General features: G+C 54.2%; 1 protein-coding gene across 1 annotated transcript in view; it reads right to left on the reverse strand.

Annotated features, from left to right (window-relative positions):
* SEMA5B (sema domain, seven thrombospondin repeats (type 1 and type 1-like), transmembrane domain (TM) and short cytoplasmic domain, (semaphorin) 5B) overlaps positions 1-6,662 on the reverse strand; it is an 81,825-nt gene extending 75,163 nt beyond the window's left edge. The window contains exon 1 of the mRNA XM_014545229.1: positions 6,642-6,662. The gene's annotated coding sequence lies outside the window, so the exon portion shown is untranslated. The remainder of the gene's footprint in view (positions 1-6,641) is intronic.
* Between the last annotated feature and the right edge of the window lie 1,719 nt (positions 6,663-8,381).

Raw genomic sequence — 8,381 nt, forward strand, 5'->3', positions numbered from 1 at the left:
AGGGTGAGCAGTCTTGTAAAATGGAACCCTCAACCTGTGGAACCTGATGGCATCTCTGGGTAGATAGCATCGGAACTGAGTTGAATTCTTGGATACCCTGCTGGCCTCCAAGAATTGCATGTTGGTGTGGGAGGGCCTGGAAACACACACTGGAACCCTTGTACCCACACAGGCTCATTCACAAAAGGCCGTTTCCCAGACTGGAAGCATCACTTGTGGGTTCAAATGCCCAGAAGGGGCCCTCCCCTCAGGTCTGCCTGCCCGACCTCCCACCCCCACAGCTAATGAAGATGCCCTAACCACTCTCATGATGGCCAGGGGATGGACTCATGGTTAGGTGTGTGTCTGGGTTTTCCACTAAAGTCTTCTTTCTTTGTCCCTTGTCAGTTGGGAGCTGCCAATCTGTCCATGTCTCTTTATGTCCACCGGTGTTCTCCGGTTTGGGCCCATGTCTTTCTTGTTCTCTCTCTGGGCTCTCCTGCTCCAACCAAGAGTCATGGTGGAATTCTGGGCACATCATAAATGTTTTTCTTTAACAATAATGGCAAAGGAAGCCACAGAGGAAGAAAGAGGAGGATGGATTTTAATTCTAAATGTATTCAATACAGGAGATCCCCCAGGGACAAGACTGAAAATGTGAAGGCCCAGAAAATAAAGCACATTAGGGAAAAAAATCCTTTCCCTCTCTGTTTGGTCCCAAGACTTCCTTGAAATGAAATATCTCAAATATATTTCTGTATTCTGCAATGTTTTAGAATGAGCGAAGTGTTTAGAATGGAGTGTTTTTACATTCCCAGACTGTTTCTAAAAATTATGCAGTAGGATTTTATGTTGAACAAGCTGCATCAATCCTTCCGTCAGCATATAATGATGCACCTGTTTGACATTCCTTTTTAAATGACCTACAGAAAAATCAATTGTTCCTGGGAATCCAAGTACATTCCACTTATAAGTACAGAGGGAAGTAAAATAAATTTCTTTAACATCAAGTATGTGGAAAACTTTGTCCTCAGCAACTCACGTTGCTGCAGAAGCACTGGATCTAGGACCCAAGGCAGATCTGCAGAGAGGGGAGAGGGGAATGGCCACAGCATTTAATAGATCCACTAAAACCAACACAGAACATGCCCCAGCTGCTCGATACTACAGACAGTGGGCATCTGTGGGGACTGGGGTCTAGAGAAAGCAAATCCCCCAACACGGTGGCCACACTACTATAGTCTCCAACCTGCCCCTGAGTCTCCTACTGCATATGAAAGGAATGGAGACATTTAGAAAAACATGGTGTAAATCAAAAGGTAAAAGAGCACGTGAAAAAAGGAGAGAGACTCCTCTCAATCTAGGCAAATCTTCAGGGCTTGTTTTCAGGACTCTGGGAAGATGATAAAAATGAAGTGCTAGAAGAATCAAAAATGACTCCAGGTGAAGGCACAGAGAATGAGGCTGATTAGATCAAGTTCTAAGGAGCCAGTTGTGCTCAATGGGATTTAAAGGTTCCCCTCTCCTCTCTTCCCACAATTCCTCTTCTGAAAATAAGCGCTTTTCTGTTCCTCGCCAGCACCAGGTCCAGAAAACATAATACTGTCCTTTGTCTTACTCTAAGTATATTGTAGGCAGATTCTTCTGTTCAAGGTTTTGCCTACTTAACTGTCAGAAGAGACGACAGACTTTTGAAAGGGCAGGCACTTCTATAACAGGAAACTTGGAATTATTAGCAGAATAAACTGTAACATACAATTTGAAATACCCAATAAGCTAATTTAAAAAAAAAAATCAACTATAGGCAATCATTTAGAGGTTCCAAAACAAAGGGACATCAGAGCTTATGAAAACCAATAAAGAAAGTTTTATACATACGTTCACTATCTTTCTAGTATTTATGAAATCATTCTCATTCCCCTGCCTTCCAAATTTCTGAGAATGTTTAAATCCTATAAGACACTCCTGCTGCTCCCCAGAAGTCAGAGGGAGGCAGGATGGGCACCGGGGTTGAGGCAGGCTCCAGGCACATGTGTGCATATGTGGATCCCTTTGTGTGTTGGTGTGGGTCCATTGTGTGTCCGTGTATGGTGTTGGCCCTCCCCTTCCCCCTGCAGTGCAAATGGTGGGTAGAAGGGAAACAAGGACAACACACACACACACACACACACACACACACACACACACACACACGGGGTTTCCACTCAGCCAGGACAAAACTCTCAGCTGAGGTTAACCCCATAACCTTGCATTCGCTCCACCCCTCTTCACAAGAGATTTAACATTCTTTCCCAAACTTTGCTGCACTTTCCATGAGAATGGGGATGTTCCTGCATAAAACATGAGTGTGGGAGGGCAGGGAGCAAGTGGGGGTGGGGCGGGAGCTGCAGGCTTGGGGAAGCCTTGGGGAGTTGGGGGGCGGAGAACAGAGCCGTGGGGGAAGGGAAGGGAGGCTGTTTTCTCCGGCTGCATTTCTTGCACGCTCCTTGGAGACCAGAGAAAGGCCAGGAAAGGTCTCCGCTGAGGCCAGGCGGCTCACTGAACCAGTGGAAAGCGGGATGCTGGGCCCGACCTGGAGGCGGGGGCGGGGTGGGTTGAGGACCTCCAGGAAACCTGCGCTGGTCTGCACTGAAGAAGGAGAGAGGGTTTAGGCGAGGGGAAGGGCATGAAGGGGAGAAAGAGCAGGAGGGAGGACCCCTATTAAAGGCCAAAGACCATGGCGCTGTTCCCTCCTGAAGAGCAGGTTCACACTGGAGTGCAGGGAGAACAGGGACAAAGTTCTCTTTCTTCTGGTGTCATCACCGAGTCCCACCCAGCGCTGGGCCTTTCTCATCCTGTTTTGTGAATGACTGCAGGTGGCCAGACGGATTCTGAGCCTGTTATCAGCACCCCAGCGAACAGGATTTAGGGGTCTGCAAGAGGTCTTCGCACGGGCAAGCCGGTCATTAGTATTGCTTGAATTAACTCGGCGTTGGGCTAGATGCCAGCAGCGGGGGAGAGATGTTAGGGCACCCGCTCTTCGGGGGAGAGGCGGTGGGCAAGTCACCGGGCAGAGCTCCCACTGAGGCTCGGAAAGGGCAGGCCAGTGTGTGCTGCTGCCTCCCCTGCTACAGGGAGCGTGTGGGGCGGGTGCGTCTTGGAGGCCAGGCGGGTCCCAGGCCCATGGTGTGCACCGCAGATGCCCTGTGTTCACCAGACTGCCGCCCGCTCTGCAGGCTCCTCCCTAAAGGGAATGACACGGAATCCACCTCAAGTCCCTTCTGGAAAATGCCAGGATGTAAATGAGAAGCTTTTGTGGGGGGCAATAATGAGACCATCCACACAGCTGCAGCTGGAAGGGGGCCCCCAAGGTGTTTTGGGCTGCAGTCCTCAGCATCAGCCAGAGAACACGCTAAACATGGGTGGCTAGGTCCCAACCCTGGAGTTTCTGATTCTGTGTGTGTGGTGGGGGAAGGGGGTGCATCCCCGAAAACCTGCATGTCTAACAAGTTCTCAGGCCACGCTGATGTGGCTGATCGAGGTCCATACCGTGAGGACCCCGGTTCCAGAACACCCCCTCATTTTATATGTGAGGAACAGGCACGGGACTTCAATGGCGGGAGCCAGGTACTAATTAGGAGCCCCTGAGCCCTCCGCTGGGAAAGGAGAATGTGGAGGTGAGTCCGAAAGCGAGGAAAAGCACACGCTTTCTATCCCCGTGTGTTCAGGCCGGGTCCACAGCAACACCGCCACCTACATCCTGCTGGAGGGTCCGAATGGGCGGGAGGGGGGGGGGGGGGGGAGGAAGGGATCAGTCCCAAAGCCGCACAGGCAGGCAGCAGCGGGAAGAGCAGAGAGAGGGAGGGAGAGAAGGAACAGATTGTGGAAAGCAATTAACCCAGAGTGAGAATGGAGGGGCACCGGGGAGCCTCCTGCCAGCCTTGGGGGGCGGAGATTAACAAGCTCCTCCAGGACTTGGCAGTTGGGGAGCAGCCCTGCTGCTTCCAGCTGTGACTTGACCCCAGATCTCCGTTATCTCCCCCAAGCCTTACTGAGGTGGGGCCTGGAAAGCTTTGCTGGGAGAATGGCCAGAAAACCAATTAGTCTGGACCTCGGCGGGGCTCCCAGGGCTGTGCGGGCCACCACGTCGCCATCAGCCTCTGTCGGCCCCCGGACCGCTGCTCAAAGCCAGAGGCAGCGTCGTCTAGCACAGAGCGGGTATAATCTCAATAAAAGTTGAATAAGGAAATGAATGCAACCCTCCTGCTCCGGAGGAAGCGGCGCTGCCTTTTTTATAATTCCTCGAGAGGTCTCGCATCTGCTGAAGCCAGAGCACATCTCCCTGTGTGGGGATGGCCAGCGGGGCTCCTGTCACTAACTGGCACGTAACATATGGGCAGGAGTCCCCTTTTCCAAGATGGCCTCTTCACATCGCTCTCCTTGCTCCACTCAGGAGAAATCTTTCTGGCCAGCACATGTTCTGACAGACTCAACACCCGGAGTCTGTCACTGGGGGACTGGGCTGGGAACTCCTGAACCTATCAGAAGTTTTACATGCTCACCCATCCACTCCCAGGTGCACAGCCCCCTGTTTTCCAGTGGCCACACAGAGGCCCCTGGGGGGCCAGAGAGGGCTGTGAGTTTGGGTCACTGTCTGCTATTGAGCAGGCTCAGATGGTGGGGAGAGAGTCCTTCGTGAGAAGCTGCACATGGCTGCTCCCTGCAACAGAACCTTGAACTGGCCCACTTCTCTGTCCCTATTCCACGCTGGCTGAGTCCCATGTCAGTGCTGGAAGTTACGCCCACCCTGGCCCTGCCCACGGGCCCTGTGCCCCTACATGGCCAGGCAGCCCAGAACAGAATAGACACATGGTAGATGGGACCCCTGCAAACCACAGAACATTACCACAAACCACAGAGCTGCACACTGCCCCAAGGCTGCCCAGACAGATTTCTCTCCCTTTCTCCACTTTTGGCTTTTAGGCAAATGTCGTGAGAGAATGGTGGTCCCTGCAGTGGGATTCCTCCCCAGACCTCATCCCCCATGGATGGAGGCCCAACCTGGCCCCCCTGAGCCTCACCACCACGTTTCCACTGGAAAGACCTGGAAGTTGGCGGAGGCTGAGAGGACAAGAAGGGACTCAGCCTAAACTGGGTAGCAACATGAGTGAGATCGCAGGATCCCAGAGCCCCAGGTGTCCACACTCCCATGCACAGAGGGCTACGCTGCCCCTGGCCATGCTGAGACCCTGCCCCACGAGGCCAACGCCACTGAGGCTCAAAGAAGAGAACGTAGCAGCAATAGCGGCAGAATTAACAGGGACCAGCATTCTCAACTGGGGTAATGTTGTCCTTGGGGGAACATGTGGTAATGTCTGGAGACTAATTTTTATTTTTCAATTACAGTTACTTTCAATATTATTTTGTATTGGTCTCAGGTGTACAACAAAGTGGTTAGACAATCCTATACTTGGCGACATTTTTGATTGTCACAAATGAGGGTGCTACTGGCGAGTAGAGGCCAGGGATGCTCCTAAACATCCTACAAAGCACAGGACAGTCCCCCCACTGAGAGTTATTCACCCCCAAGTGAGAGCGGCACCACTTTTAAAAAGTCCTGCCCTAAACACTGGTGCCCCTCACTCTCACCATGATTTTGCAATCCCAGCTCAGAATTGTCAAATGAGTCAGCATCCCGGTCCTCCATCCCTGCCTTGGGTTTCAGACAGGCCCCAAAGGATCAGGATATTTTGGAAGCATAGGGTGCAGAGCTGCCCCCTCAGAAACCTCTGGGAAGTTGGAGATATTCCCCAAGGGGATGTCAGAAGTCATCACATCCAACCATACTCTTTATATGAAACTTATGGAACCACAAGTAAAGACTACGGTTACAAGAGAGCAGAAAACCCGATCTCAGACACATTGGAATGCTGGGAAGACGGGCATTCCCGTGGGGTCCAAGGAGGGTGAGGGGCCCCTGCAGGAGAACAGGAGGCACAGCTTCACTCGGCAGGTAGTGGCCGCCTATTCCCAGGGGCAGCCCAGGTTGAAAACATGACGGAGGACTGCGGTTTAGATGGGCGGGCAAGGGCTGAGGGTCCCTGGGTCCTGAGTGCTGCATCTCCCAGCCTCATCATGTCTCATTCTGCACATTCCAGGGGGGCCCTGCCACTGTCCCAATGCCCTTTCCTGGCCGTGCCAGCAGCCGCCTGTCCAAGTGAGCAAGTAGAAGAACCCAAGGGGCCTTGTCAGTCGCCCCGGGATGGTGATGTCAGGGCAGAGGAGGCAATGTGTCACACAGCAGGGGAAGCAAGGGGCAACATCACCCTGTCCCCAGCCCTTCACTCAGCTGGGTTTTGGCAGTAAGAGTGCAAGTTAGCCCCAAACCCTGAACCACCTGTGAGTGGTGGGCATTTCGGGTGCCATCCCTCCACACACCCTCAGGCACATCTTTGTCAACCAGGGCAGGAAAGCAGCGAGAGAAGCCTCTCCTTCCAGGGTCCCCTCGCCCCTGTCTGGTTCCTTGGCGCCGCACTTCCTTCCCCCAGGTCCCACCCCACCCACCTGGCAGGAGGTGAGGGAAATAAGTGCCTCGTCTCTGAAAAGCAAGCTGCAGCCCTAGTCCGCTGTGACTCTCGTGGGCACGGCCAGCGCACGGAAAGGGACGTCTGTCCAGTACTCACCCCTAGCAGCTCCGCCCCGGGGTGGGGAGATCAGAGGCAGCCGGCAGGAGATGCATCCTGGGGAAGCCGGCACAGTCAGCCGGGCAGTCCCTCAGAGCCTGGGGAGCTGCGGGCTTTCCCACTCCTCACCCCAGTGCCAGCGCAGGACCCCAGCCCCGCCAGGGAGCAGACCCGGGCCTGCAGACACGCTCAGCTCCCAGGTCCCTGAAAGGGGCTGGGACTTCCTTGGGCTGATGAGGACTGGAGTCCCCACCAGTGTTTCTCAGTGCAGGGGACCAGGACTGCTGCTACTGCTTTCGAGAGAAAACACTTCTCTGTAAGATCAGGCTGTTGCGAGCAGGTTAGCAAAAAAACATCTCCGTCCTGCCTGGTGGCTCCAGGTGGCAGGTCCAGCTGCAGGGAAAGCAGGGCCCGGGCAGCAGCCGGCTGGAACGGCTCCGACTGTCCCTCACACTGTGGAGCCTGCTCCCAGCACCAGACAAAAGCGCTGGAGACAGCTCGCAGCCCTAGCGACACACCAATCACCAGCGCCCAGGCTGTCCTCCAGCCAAGCCCCAGCCACCCCAGCTGGCTTCCTTTCCTGAGTTTCCTCAAAGGCGCCTGAGGATGGCTGAGGACAATTTATCCTCGTGGAGTGGATTGCTCATCCCGGAAATAATTCCAACTTTGGCTGGACCAGAGAGCAGTGGCATAATGCCCTGGCTTAGGGAGATGGGTAAAGAGAGACCTGCCAGGGTGTGTGTGTGTGTGTGTGTGTGTGTGTCTCCACACACATGTGGCCAGGAGACGAGTGTGAGAGGCAGGTTGTGTGCATCTTCCTGGGGTGTCTGTTCCTCTCTGGTTTCCCTCCGGTCCCTCTCTCCTCCCCGGTTCTGAGATGCCTGGGTTGGGGTGGGGGTGGGGTGGGTGGTGAGAGACTCACAGATTCCAGAAGAAGCAGGAGACACCATCCTCTCCTCCCTGACTGGAGGGTGATGATGCCACCCCTCTCCCTCCTGCCGCCTCCACAGCTGCTGCTGTCAGCAGGCGGCTTCCTCTGCGGAACACTCTTGGGTAACGACTTTGGAAGAAGCAGCATTTCACAAAAGCATCTACAGCACAGTCCCTCCTTTTTCCAGCCCGGGTCCCTCCCTGTGCCCATTGGTCACTGCTCTCCCTGCTCCCCATCCCAGTGTCCATTCTCCAGAAAATGGAGGACCCAGAAGCCTCCCCCACCTGCTCCCATCTCAGGGCCATGCCCCTCTTCACCCCACTCCTGGGGTCCTGGGCTGAGGGGAGGGAGGCTGGCCACCATGGAGGTCCCTGTCAGCAGGACTCCAATGAACCACAGACTTTCTGCAACATCCTGCACCACAGCCCTCACCAAGAGGTGCCACAGTAACAGGGTGAGCGGTAACTTCACCTTGTCTGCAGCTCATCCTGACGGAACACAGGACTGGGGGCATGGTGGTGAGGAGTCAAGGATACTCCATAGCCTCTCGTCTCCCCCCTTCCATAAGATGAATCGCCAACAGGCCTGAGCATCTCTCCTGTCATGTCCTGGCTACCGTAGAGCAGGCCAGGACTCCACCTGCAGCTTCAACATCTTCTTTGGAGATGACTATGGCTTGCTCTCAACTGTAGCCTTTCATATATGTTATTGATTTCAGAGAGGAAGGGAGAGGAGAGATAGAAACATCAATGTAGTTGAGAGAGAATCTGACCGGCTGCCTCCTGCACACCCCCCACTGGGGATTGAGC

The sequence above is a fragment of the Myotis brandtii genome, unplaced genomic scaffold (assembly GCF_000412655.1).
Source record: "Myotis brandtii unplaced genomic scaffold, ASM41265v1 scaffold4, whole genome shotgun sequence".
NCBI lineage: Eukaryota > Metazoa > Chordata > Mammalia > Chiroptera > Vespertilionidae > Myotis > Myotis brandtii.